The sequence below is a fragment of the Jaculus jaculus genome, chromosome 6, assembly GCF_020740685.1.
Source record: "Jaculus jaculus isolate mJacJac1 chromosome 6, mJacJac1.mat.Y.cur, whole genome shotgun sequence".
Lineage (NCBI taxonomy): Eukaryota > Metazoa > Chordata > Mammalia > Rodentia > Dipodidae > Jaculus > Jaculus jaculus.
Genome location: NC_059107.1, coordinates 140,142,828 through 140,156,641, shown reverse-complemented (window position 1 = coordinate 140,156,641; position 13,814 = coordinate 140,142,828).

Below are 13,814 nucleotides of genomic sequence, written 5' to 3'. Positions count from 1 at the left end.
AAAAAGTTCCACCAAACAAAGAGGATAAAAGAGCACATCTAGACTTTTCAAAACCAAGTCATGACTCACTATACCAAAGTTCCATTTATTTTACTAAGAAATTTGCTAGTCGATGTTTGCAAACAACATTAGCTTATTGAAGGCATTCCTAACTGGATCAGAATTATAAACATCATAAACTAGACTCAACCACAAGAGATGGAAATTCGAACTGCCCATGTCATTAACACATGTCCCTCTGCTAACCGGCAGCACTGTGGAGAAATAGGACCCTGAATTGGGATGACACACCCTTAATCTAACAACTCCATGCTTTCAGCATGTCAAGTCTTCATCTTATATTTCCTGTTGATGCTTCTGCTTTTGGAAAACCATCTCTGTTCTAATAAAACAAGTGCAGCAGGAATGCAAAGCAGACCCACGCTGCCTTTTCCTTGGCAGGTGACTATAGAGGCTGTGGAAGAAAGCCTTTAGGAATCAGAAGGCCACTCACGAACTCCTAAAATGGCTTCAGCTTGAGTGTCTTGGAAGGTGGGAGGTGACTGCTTCTCCAGGATCCTTATGCTGCTCAACCTCAGTGGTTTAGGGTTTCTGGTATAATAGTGGACATTTTCAGATAGATGGGTGAAGTGCTGCTGCCTTAGATGAATGGGGCAAGAGAAGAGCAAATTTTTATCCTAATCAGCTCTGTTCTACCGAAGCACTAGGTTTTCCTGACTCCTTTAATCCCAACACTTGGGAGGCAGAGGTAGGAGGACTGTCATGAGTTCAAGGCCACCCTGAGACTACATAGTTAATTCCAGGTCAGCCTGGACCAGAGTGAGCTACTACCTAGAAAAATCAACATATATATATACATACACACACACACACACACACACACACACACACACGTATGTATATATATATTCTATATAACTTCATCCTTATTCTAATATACTATCTTCAGATTCATTCTCTAATGCATAAGAATGGTCACACCCAGAGTCCAAACTGCTCATAACAAAGTTCTTGATCATCAATAAGATAACAATCACACATATATAAGGAAATGAGCTTCCAAGATCTCCTGGAGATAAATAGGGATGGTAGTGTGGGTTTCCCAAGCACCTTTAAGATTTCAAGTCAGGCACTGTTACTCGGTTACTGGTCACCAATTCTCGAGCCACACAACTCATCTCAGGTATTCATGCAAAATATTTTTGGTGGAGCATGAGTTGCTATGATGCAATAATGAGAAAATCTGTCCAACATGGTTCATTGCCATACAAGGTCTTCCACTGTCTCTTTGCGAAGCAAGAATAATATTCAAGGCCAAAGAATAAACCATTAAGCTAACATTGAACTTTTTGAATCAAAGTAAAGGAAGGATAAATTGTTAGACTTGTTAATTATACTTCTCTTCCATAAATGGCTCATTCATGGTTTAACTTGACTTTGAATATATTTCCTGGAGTTCTGATCCTGATTCCGCCACGGTTAGCAAGCACCACTTCCTAATGGTCCCTGACAGAATGTTCTGTTTCAGGGGCACTTTCATTTCTTTTCCATTGTATAAAACATGAACATGAAAGTGACCAATTTCAGCACCCACCCTGTATCAGTTTTCAAAATTTTCCATGCCAACACAGAAATAAGATTTCAAGACTCAAAAAGCTTTTACATATACACGTTTAGAAGTTTTAAATACTTATGGGCAGTCATTTCACACCTTCTCATCACTCTCTTGTGTACAATGTTAACTAGAAAAATAAATAAATAAACAAGTAGCAGGGAAATAAAACTAACCCAATACGAGCAGCAAGTGAAAGCCAGAAAGAAATACATGTAAATCACTTGCCTGCATTCTTATTTCTTCCTCTTCCTAGATTGTTGCCTAACAAGATTCAATTTTACACTAAACACAGCAGAGATAGCTGAGACAAAAGAGAAAAAGATGAATTTTATGATGCATATTCTAAAAGAAAATAACGCCATTCTTTCCTGAGAAAATTCATGTCAACTTTCCCTCCTGTGCAGATAAATAAAAGCATTTTTAAATAAATAGTCACCATAGATTTTGATGTTGCAATATAAATCCCTCCAGATGTTTTCTGTTGCTTCAGGACTGAAAAGCTTCCAACGCATTTGTTCTAAACACAATACTAGATCAGAGAAGAATACATTAAACACTAAACCCAAATAGTATCTTAAGGCACAGAGAACACAATTCACTTCTTTAAGAGACCTACCTTGGATGCAATCACTTAGAAATATGAAGTCTGGAAAATAAACTTTTCAAACACATTTTTTTAAGTGAAAGGGTATTGCTTTACTATGCTTGGAGTGGTTTCTTAAAATTGAAAAGAAATGGGGAGGATTTTAAGTCCGGGCAAATTAATAATGTTGGGTTTTATCCTTTTGTTTGGTAAAAAATGTTACTATCATACAGATATTAAGTACTCATCAAAAATAATGGCCTGTCATAGTATCCAAATGAATATTGAAATATATTGTGTAAAAATGTTTCGCTTTCAGAGCCCAGGAACTATAATCACGCATTAACGAACATTTTTACTTCTTCTTGGGCAAAACCAAAGCAACTTAAAAAAAAAAAAAAAGTTTTTTGTTTTTTAAAATTTTTTTGAGACAGCTGTGCCCTCTGGAGGTGGCATTTGGGAATTGAATAAATCTTTCCTAAACTGGTAACAATGACTTTCCCAAAGAATGGAAGATGCTCTTGGAAATGCAAAGAAGGCTTACTTAGGAGGGTTCATTCTAGGTCCTTTCTTTGTGTCTAACCAGTTTTCCATGAATACTAATTCAGAATTTCAATTTAGAATTGTTCAAATGGGTACAAAACATTTTGGAAGGGATTAAAAGCTTGTGCTCAGTATCTGGGATGCAATGATTGGGAACAGTGGTCCCAAATCAAGTTCCCCAGCCCCTGCCCACACACTTCCCCGAAGGACACCCACTTGTCCAAGGAGCCCAGGAGGCCTGAGCTGGACAGCGCGGGCTCCAACACGCCCGGTCTTCCTGTGCAAGGGAGTCTGCCTTGGTAGCTTGGTGATTCCTCATCAACAGAATATATTATTCCAGCCGGAAAAGTCTGAAGTTTTAGAGATTTAAATCAATAAATTTACATTTGTGTGTTTGGAATTTCAATAGGAAAAAAATAAAAGGAAGAAAAAAAAATGAAGGTTGTAATTATGGGAAGAGGGTCAGAACAAGCGATCTCTGAAAGTTGTTCTTACTTGATGTCAAAACAGAACAAAGCTGATGGGGCAGGATGACGACATCTTCACTGTGTGCCCTAGACGTGCGGGAGTGTTGTGTCCTTTTAAAACAACAACGTGGGAAAGCCACTAAAAGAGTTAAGCAATGCTACCGTACCTGAAGGGAGCATAAGAGCAGAAGCCCAAATCTCAGGGGGAGGGGGAGGAGGGTGACTGTCACAGGGTGGTACTGGGTGACACAGGACAGCAGAGGAGGGTCTGAAAGACAGGACGCTAGCAAAGGGGGGGGCCAGAGATAGGAGAATCGCCGAGTGTTCGAGGCCGCCCTGAGACTACGTAGTGAATTCCAGGTCAGCCTGAGCTAGAGTGAGACCCAACCACGGAAAATTTTTAAAAAGTTAAAAATTTTTAAATTAAAAATTTAAAAAAAAAAAAAAAACTACTCCATTTTCCCCCTTCTCCCCCGAGGCAAGACGTGGCTGGGCCAGAGTTAACCAGAGAAAACCTCACCCTTGCCAACCGCCCTCTGCCTCTGGCTCCAGCTTGGGGGTGTATGGGGAAGTTCATTGTTGACTCAGACTCTCTGGCATCTTTCCTCTTCTCCCAAAGTTTGCCCCAACCCCAGGGCTCCTTACAGAGGCCCGGAGGCCTCCCAGAGGCAAGAATGAAGAATGAAGGATGAATTTCTTGAAACTGAAAATCATAGGTAACATCTCAGGTCCTACTATGGCGACATGCTCAGCTCACTCAACTAAGGCAAAGACTTAAGAACGGTGGTTGGTAGTCCGGAGGACAAACTGGGTCCCAGGGCCGCCTCTCCTCCCTGCAGTGCCGCACACCTGTCCACCAGGTGACCTAAGCTAACCTCTCAAAGACCGCTGCGCCGCCACCTTAGCGCCGGCAGAGGGCGCCCGCGGGGAGTGTCGCTGCCAGGGTCTTGAACTTGACAACAGCCTTGCCCACCTCTCAGGACTTAACAGAGCCAGGGGCACAGCAATGTGGTCCGGCAAATGGCGCGGTCTGGGCTTCAGCCATAGAAAATTACCTGCCCTGAGCCTCAGGCTCCTCATTTTAAGTGAACTGTGATAACACAAATATGCCAACCACTGTTACCAGTCATGACCATATACTGTGATCAGTTCATTCATTCATTCATTCATTCATTCATTCACATCAAATATCCCTTGAGGTCACTGCACATTCCAAGCTCTGTGGAGGCATGAGAAGAACCCTAACAATCAAAGGCACCCTCCTGATATGCTTTGGGGATGTCTATTCCAGTGGAACTCACTCTCCTAATAGCATGAAGCAGGCAGGGCCCTTGTAGACCTCTTTACTTGGCTTCTAGAACACACTTGTCCTTCAGGAAATGCTGCTGCTTTTAAATTATAGTCAGCATCTACATCAGTTCCAGCCTCTTCCTATGGACACCGGGCTGCTTCATCTCTGGGTCCCAGCAAAACAGGGCACAACATTCCTAACGGTTCAAGGAATCTTTTGTTCCTAACACTCTCACTGAACCGTTAGGAATGTTGTGTACTCCGCTGGGAAGTATGTTCAGGGGCTCCAGAGGTTTCAGACTTCTCCCTCAAAGGAGCTGCTCCGGTGATCATCTGCACTGCTGCTTTGTAAAAGACAGATCTTGAACAAAAGGAAAATGCTCCTCCCCACTTACCTTACAGGTGTTTGAAGGGTTTGATGCCTCAAAACATGGATGATATCTGTTGCCTTTTCCTACACCTCCTAACTGAGACTGATGCTCTGTTTTTCTTTGAAGTGAATTTTAGAAAGAAGCATTAGTCTTCCACTACACATTACCACAAATTTAGCAACAGAACATGTATACATCAGAGTGTGGAAATCTTGTAAATCAACACGGAATTCTGTTTACTACAGAAGAAAATGAAGGGAAGTAAACTAAGAATATAATGCTCTCAGAACATTCGCATCTACAGACAGTGAGTTTCCATGTCACACAATTAATGTCTAAATGCCAAGTGTACCTATGATCAGAAGGACTCCTCGCTTCATCGGGCCTTGAGATTTTAACCCTCTTCAACCTTCCTTTACCCTCCTCAACTCTGTGTGAAGGGGAATAAAAGTCATTGCTGGAACTCAGAGATTAAAAGACGCTGACTGAGTGCCCAAGGGAAGAAAAGTCACTGTCACCACCCATGGTGCCTCTGAGGCAGCAGCACTTAAGATGGAGGGGTCAAGCGGGCATACCTGGGAAAGGGCACAGCTCTGCCACTTTCCTGCTGCTCATTAGTGTCTGCTTTCTGAATGTTCATTTGTGCATCGGTAAACAGAAAAGAATAAGCTTTCCCCCATGATCACAGAAATACTAGGAGATAAAGTATGACATACTTTACACAGCATCTGAGTGGTAAGATGAAAATAGTCAAGTAACAGCAAAATCCATCCAGCAGCATCTCAGGGAAGCCTGCTGCTCTTCATGACACCTACGAGGTACCCAGCACAATGGGCTTACAGATGGCCGTAAAACATGAAGTCTGACCCGTCAGACAGGCATCATCAAGTCAGAGCCGCAAAGGTTCCCATCCAGGGAGCTGTTTTAGGTTTCACAGATGGATGGTTGAGTTCAAGACTTTCACCCTGTCAAGATAAGACTTTTCACTCAAGGTCAAGATAAGACTTTTCACTCAAGGTGCAGGAGTTCAGGTCCATCCAGGGCTTTGAGAAGCTGCCCTGACTTAACAGCTCATCTTGCCTTGCCCAATCCTCTTGGTGACCAAACTAAAGTGCCTGAGATGTCACACAAAGACAGACCTGCCTGTAGGATCCTCACATAATCACTCAGCAGGTCAGGAATGCTCAACCAATAGGCAGGGATGGTTCCATTCACTTTTGCTCGGTAAAAGATTGCCTTAGAAGCCCAGGGGGAAACAGATCGACAAAGGTGACGTTACTTTCACACTGCGGCTGTAATGCCAGCTGTGAAACTCCAGGATGAAAGCAGCACATGGGGGTTACCTTATAGCTCCGTAGGGCAAGAGTCTCAGTCAGCTCCCCTGGGCTGGTGTCAAGGGTCAGTAGGACCACACTCCTCTCGTTAGCTGGATGGAGGATCCGTTTCCTTGCCTTTTCCAGTATTTAAGACCTGCCTGCATCACCTGGCTCATGGACCCATGTCAGTCAACCTTTAGCTCTTTCACTGAATCTCCTCCGACTTTCACCTTCATGCCTCCCTCTTCAAAGACCCGTGTGATTCCCTTAGTTCCACCTGGACAATTTTGAAAACGTCTCCTACCTCAATATCCCTAATCTGACCACACCAGCAAACCCCCTTATGTCAGTAAGGTAACAGTTCGCTGTTTGGGGACGAGGATATGGACATTTCAAGGAGCCATTATTCTGTTGACCCATTTCCCTGAGCCAGACATCCCCAAACGATTCAGAACGAATTGTTCACTTCGACTCATTTTTCCCAACTGACCCCACAAGTAGCTTGAGGGCTAAAGACATTTTCATAGGAGTAGCTTTGTTGAAGTTTTCATAAGTAAGAGATGCTGGGCTCCACACATCATGCGAGAATGACTGACCATTTAAAATGAGCTTCTAAGTGCCGCTAGTAGGGTACCTTTTAATAAGAATTGGAAACAGAACCCATATCCCAGGAGTATCCCAGCATTCCTGACTGCAGTGTTTGCAAACAACTGTGATGATCACTCACACCTAGGTTCCCACCCTACCCTGCTTCCTACGTTCTCTAAATTGACTTGATGCTGAATATTTTTTTGACAGTTCAGTGACAGGCACAAATTACTTTAGTGTTACCATGGTAACAAAGTCATCTCAAAACAGAGGAAAAAAATTAAGATTAAAATGAGAAGAAAAGGAAAGAAGAGTCCCAGTTGTCATTAAAGAGTCATTGTCCAAGTGAAGTCAGGTGCTAACTGGCCAAGCTTTTTAGTAAGGACCCCTTTTCAGTAAGGACGCCTCAGTTAGCAGGGGAAGCCACCCGTGCGAGTGTGAATGCTTGTGCGGGAAGCAACGGTTCAAAGTTTGCAGAGCCTTAGACTCGCCCTTCCATAGGCAGGCGTCCCTTTTATTTGGATGGCCTCCTTTGTTTCTCATCTCCTCTCGCTTTTCCCCTTCTGAACACATTAGTTACTATGGAAACATTGGTGTGAATGTCAGAAGGCTCAGCTCAGAAATGCTTCATAAAGTCAATTTATAGAATGGTCTGACATTTATCTCATGTTTGGGAAATTTAAGGAATTTGTGATATTCATGACCACGGGTGGGGGTGGGTGGTAAACACAGTGATATATCTAGATTTTAAAATTTGTTTTATATACACTGAGAGAGCATCAGGTTTTGTGTTTTAGAGGAAGAATCACAACAAAAACCAGAGTCTGGTGTGGGATTTGAAATCAGATTCATTTTCCCTCCATTCAGGAAGAATTTCTAATTCTAAGTTTATGAAGCTGACTAGAATCTCTTGTGTCAGAATAAATGCTTTTTGGAAGAATTATGGCTGGCTTATTTTCTATAACCAAACAATAAAACAAATGTTATTTTCCATAATAGTATTTACAGGACAGCAGAAGAAAGCAAAGTTAATGGCAGTGCTGTAAAAATTCTTATTGTACCAGGATGAATGTGAGGTAGTGTAACCATCCAGAATAAAGAGATCAGTTAATGATTGTAGCACTTTTACTACACGTCAAGCCTCTTTCTGAATACTTTTGTATGTGTGAATTCATGTGCTCTACAGGGGTTGGAATGAGATGTCCCCCATAGGCTCTTGTGTTTTGAAAGCTTGTTTCCTAGTTGGTGGCCATGTGGGAGGCAGAGCCTTGCTGGAAGAGGCATGTCACTGGGAGAGGACCTTAGGGTTTATTAGCCCAACTCCAAGCTCCAGGAGCATGCACCATGCTGTGCATCTGGTTTTATGTGGGTACTGGGGAATTGAACCCCAGTTGTTAGACTTTGTGGCAAGTGCCTTAACTGCTAACTTTCTCTCATTGTTTCCCACTCCCTCTGGCAGCAGCTCTCAGGTTCATTGTTGCTTTATTTTTGCTTTGCTTTGTTGTCTGTTCCAGAAAGCAACACCAATTCAGTTCATGTGTGTGAGGTACCCAGCCCCAGAATCAATCAGGTATCCCATGACTAAAGCCATTCAGCACACCTTATCCCCTGATCTCCAGTTCAAATATGGGCACGTGACCTCATTAGAACCAATGAAATAAAAGATAATTCACTGGGAATGTTCAAACTGAAAGAAGGTGGACAACTGTGGCCTAGAACTTACAGAGTCTATAGGCAGATATGAAAACCTTGGGGACAAAAAGATGTAAAAGATAGAGAAAAACCCAGACAAATGTCATCATTGGAATTCTGAATACAAGTGTCCAAATCCTTCTGTTAAATTTTTAAATACTTAAGCCAATAAATCACTTCTTTCTCTTCCCTTCCTCCTCCTCATTCTGCTTGCTTACAATAAACAGAAAAAAAAACTTAAGTGGAAATACCATAAAATAATTTGTGTATTTTGACAGGAGATGCTACACATTGTTCACGTTGTTCTTAAACAACTGAATATGCCCACTCTGGAGATTACAAAATCCAGACACCTTCAGAAACCCAAAATCTCTTTGCAACACATTTAGTGGCAAAATAGCCATGAGACTACACAGTGCCAATTTACCCCACTTAATGTCAATGCTCCTGTTTCACTGGAGAGCCATCAATATTCGTGATTACAGAATGCTACACAAACTCTATCCATAAAGTGTCATCTTGTATAAGGTATATAAACTCTTATTAAATCCAAAGCAATTATAACTTCTGAAACGATCCCCAATAGTTTTGGAAAAAGGAGCACAAACTTCTACTTACATTATAAACTGAATAAACTGGTTGAATAAATAAGATGGTTATCTCTCAATAGGATGGGACCTTAGTCAGCTAATAACATTGGTGTGAAGTACAAGACAAAAACATCCATCACACCAAAGTCATATATTGAGAGCAAATTATGTTTGCATGCCAGACAACAGACATACATCAAATCAAATATCAGTTTAATAAACACCCAATGTGAAGATTCATAAGCTCAGGGCAAAAGCAAAAGAAAGGAACAGTGCCAAAAAGGATCAGCATGGAAGAGCTCCAAGACCAGAGAATCCGGAAGAAGAGGCCCACTGCCCATCTCAATATCAGGACACACAACATTCTACTGACTATAAATATTAACTCCAAGATATAGAAAAACAAACTGCTGAGTGAATGAATGTATGGCATTGACTATAGCCTGAAATTCATATTCCAGGTCTACTTGGTGTTTATTCTGAGCCTCCTCTATGAGTTCTCATACTTTAAATATAGCATATCCATGTATGCTTTTTTTTTTTATAACTTGTTATTTAACTCAATAACCAAGAAAATTCTAATGCTAAGTAATATCAGCAAGAGTACAGAAAGCAATAATTATCCCAAGTGGTAAATCTTGGGCTCATGACTCATCTTCTTTTCTTCTATTCCAGGGGTAAAACACTAGTTAGTACATGATACGTATATCATCTACTTTCTCTTTTTAAAATTTCGTTTATTTTATTTATTTATTTGAGAGATACAGACAGAGAAAGAGGCAGAGAGAGAGAATGGGCACACCAGGGCCTCCAGCCACTGCAAATGAACTCCAGATGCATGTGGCACCTTGTGCATCTGGCTTACTCTGGTACTGGGGAATTGAGCCTTGAACTGGGGTCCTTAGGCTTCACAGGCAGACTCTTCACTGCTAAGCCATCCATTGCAGTCCAGTTCGCATTGCTGGTAGAAATCGCCCAACCAAGAGCAGCTTCTGACAAAAAGATTTATTTTGGCTTACAGGCTCGAGGGGAAGCTCCACGATGGCAGGGGGAAACGATGGCATGAGCAGAGGGTGGACATCACCCTGTGGCCAACATAAGGTGGACCACAGCAACAGGAGGGTGTGCCAAACACTGGTAAGGGGAAACTGGCTTTAATACCCATAAGCCAGCCCCCAACAATACACTCCCTCCAGGAAGCATTAATTCCCAAATCTCCATCAGCTGGGAACATAGCATTCAAAACACCTAAGTTTACGAGGGACACCTGAATCAAACCATCACATTCCGCCCCTGGCCCCCATAAACTGATATCCATACATGATGTAAAATACAATGTATTCATTTAACTTTAAAAGTCCCATAGTTTTTATCAATTCCAATGATGTTCATACATCCCCATAGTCCAAGATTTTTTTTTAATATTTTTTTTCAATTATTTATTTATTTATTTATTTGAGAGCAACAGACACAGAGAGAAAGACAGATAGAGGGAGAGAAAGAGAATGGGCACACCAGGGCTTCCAGCCTCTGTAAACAAACTCCAATCGCATGCGCCCCCTTGTGCATCTGGCTAACGTGGGACCTGGGGAACTGAGCCTCGAACCGGGATCCTTAGGCTTCACAGGCAAGCACTTAACCGCTAAGCCATCTCTCCAGCCCAGTCCAAGATTTTTTTAACTGAGCCATAATACCAAAAAATAACCTCAAAAAAACCCCATAAGAGCACAGAATAAATATTCACACTGCAAAATATGGCATTGGGCATAGCAAAGAAACATTCAACTGATACAAGATTTAAAACAACCAGGGCAAATATCAAGCTGTAGCTTCAAGTCCACAACTCTAGCCAATGACAAATCTCCAAGTCCGATAATTCTAACCAGCAACAAGTCTCTGGCATTCCAATTCAACCCCTCCAGCTAGGCTACTCACAGTCCTGGAAAACTTCATCGGGGCGGCAGCTCCTTGGCAGCCATCTCATGGTCCCGGAATCTCCACTGGGTCTCCACTGCAAGCCACGGTTCATCCTCATGGCCCCATGGGGTCTCTATGCAGGCAACCAGCAAACCCGCTTCACACTGCCCATGGCCATTTCCAAAACACAAAACCGTGTTACAAACTCAATGACCCTCTTTCCAGCATTTCTTATACTCCACGATACCAGGTAGGGGGCCAATTTGTTAATCCAGGGGGGAATAAAGCAGACTTTGAAGAACAGGACACTCCTTGAGTACCCAGGCCCCTTCAAAAGAGTCTACATTCTTCTTGTTGCCCCAACACAGGTCAGCTAGCCCAGTCTCAAAGGTTGTAATCTCTTAGTTGCAGCTAAATGGGCAAGAGTTCATCCAAAGATTTTTCTTTCTGTGCCATATCCCTCTGCTCACACCAGTTCATTTCTATGCAAAGCAACCCTGCACAACTTCTCAGGGCATGGCCATAAGAGCAAGTGTCTCACACAAACTGCTAGCCCAGTCCAAGCAAAGTTCTTTCTCACCCTCATAAGCCAAACCTCACAGTCCATAGTTCTTACTGCCTTCAGGTCTTGCAGCTCAGACCAGTGCTGTACTTACAGCACTGCAAAGCATCTCTTAGGCCAAGGTTTCAAATCCTCCCACATTCCTCTTGAAAATCAGCTCCAAAAGGCCAAAGCCACACAGTCAGGTGTCTAGCAGCAATCCCACTCCTCGGTACCACTTTACTGTTGCAGTCCGGTTCACATTGCTGGTAAAAATTACCCAACCAAGAGCAGCTTCTGGGAAAAAATTATTTATTTTGGCTTACAGGCTCGAGGGGAAGCTCCACGATGGCAGGGGAAAACGATGGCATGAGCAGAGGGTGGACCACAGCAACAGGAGGGTGTGCCAAACACTGGCAAGGGGAAACTGGCTTTAATACCCATAAGCCGGCCCCCAACAATACACTCCCTCCAGGAGGCATTAATTCCCAAATCTCCATCAGCTGGGAACCTAGCATTCATAACACCTAAGTTTATGGGGGACACCTGAATCAAACCACCACACCATCTCTCCAGCCCTTACCTACTTTCTTACTTCTGTGTACAAATACCTTACCAGAGCAACTTACAGAGAAGAAAGGAATTTCATTTGGCTGTCTGTTTCAGGGAGTAGAGTCCATCTTGCTGTGGGTGGCATGGCAATTGGGAGCAGGAAGCCTGCATCATCTCCTCAGGAAGCAGGAAACAGAGGACAAACAGCAAATAAGGCTTGGTTACATAACCTTAAGGTCTAACCCCAGGGACACAATTCTTCCAGCAAGGCTCTACCTGTTAAAGGTTCTACAACCTTCCCAAACACAAACAGCACACCCCTTACTGGAGACCAAGTATTCAAATACATGAGTTTATTGTGGACATGTTACATTCAAATCATTCAATATGTGTTTCATATGTAACTTATTTTTTTAATTGTTACTTTGTATTATCTTACAATGTATTTCAAGAAAAAGCCATTATAGTTGCCTTGACTGCTTTACAAAAGCAGGAATAAAAGAACATTAAGAGCACACAAACATGAAGCTGAAACACCTACGTGTACTGAACCATAATACCAAAGGGTTAGGTTTTTAAATAAGCAGATGTGCAATAATGCAAAATAGACTAAAACTTGTTCAAACACAAAGTCAATTTTGCTTTAATGGCTATAGAAAAGAGGTGGTTTTGATTTTGTTTTCCAGCACATCTGGTTCTGGCAGCAAGTAGTCGTATGCACGTAAAGCAGCGAGTGCCCTGAAAACTTGCATCTCCTGTTTGTGCGTTATCGCTTGGACCAGAGACCAGACACATGAAAAATAATTGTTCTCAATATCCTCAGTACTTTCCCCTTTTATATATAACTTATTAATAACCAAAATAAATGCTGCATTCAGACATTTCTGCCCTCAGACAATTATCTGACAAGGGAGGAAGAAAAAAAAAAAACCACAAGAGAATGTGATTCCACAAAGACAGAAAGGGTCTCTAAAGACCTGTCAGCAGTTATAGAAAGAAAAAAAACAACTTTAAAATAATTACCACTGGGCTGGAGAGCTGGCTTAGTGGTTAAGGCGCTTGCCTGCAAATCCTAAGGACCCAGGTTCGATTCTCGAGGTCCCACGTTAGCCAGCTACACATCATGGTGCATGCATCTGGAGTTCATTTGCAGTGGCTAGAGGCCCTGGTATGCGTGTTCTCTCTCTGTCTCCCTCTGTCCCTCTGTATCTAATAAATGAATAAATAAAATGATTTAAAAATAATTACCACTGAGAACTTTTTTAACCCAATGATTATGTGACTTTTCTCTTCATAAATAAAACCTAAAGATGCAAATAGAACCTAATACAAACCCAAAACACTGCCAGTCTTCTTTACCTCCATGCTCAAAAGCAACATACTTTCTCCATAAGAATACTTAACTGCCTCTCCCCTACTCCAGTTTCTTCTCCAAACTTTTTTCTTTCCATATTATTAATTAATTTTCCTGAGGAAAAGCTTTGATACCTGTATCAGTCACTTCCTGGTTGCTGGGACAAAATATCCACCCACAAGCAACTTAAAGAAGGAAAAGATTTATTTTCAATATGAAGTTCCAGAGGGTATAGTCATGACGGTGGGGGTAAGCAAGGTAGGAGCCAGAAACCAGAATCATGCTGTCATGTCAGCAGAGATGATGTAGGCAGGGAGAAGAGCAAGCAGGGCTGGTTTGTAAAACCCCAAATCTTGCCGACAGTGACATATGTCCTCCAGGCAAGCTCCACTTCC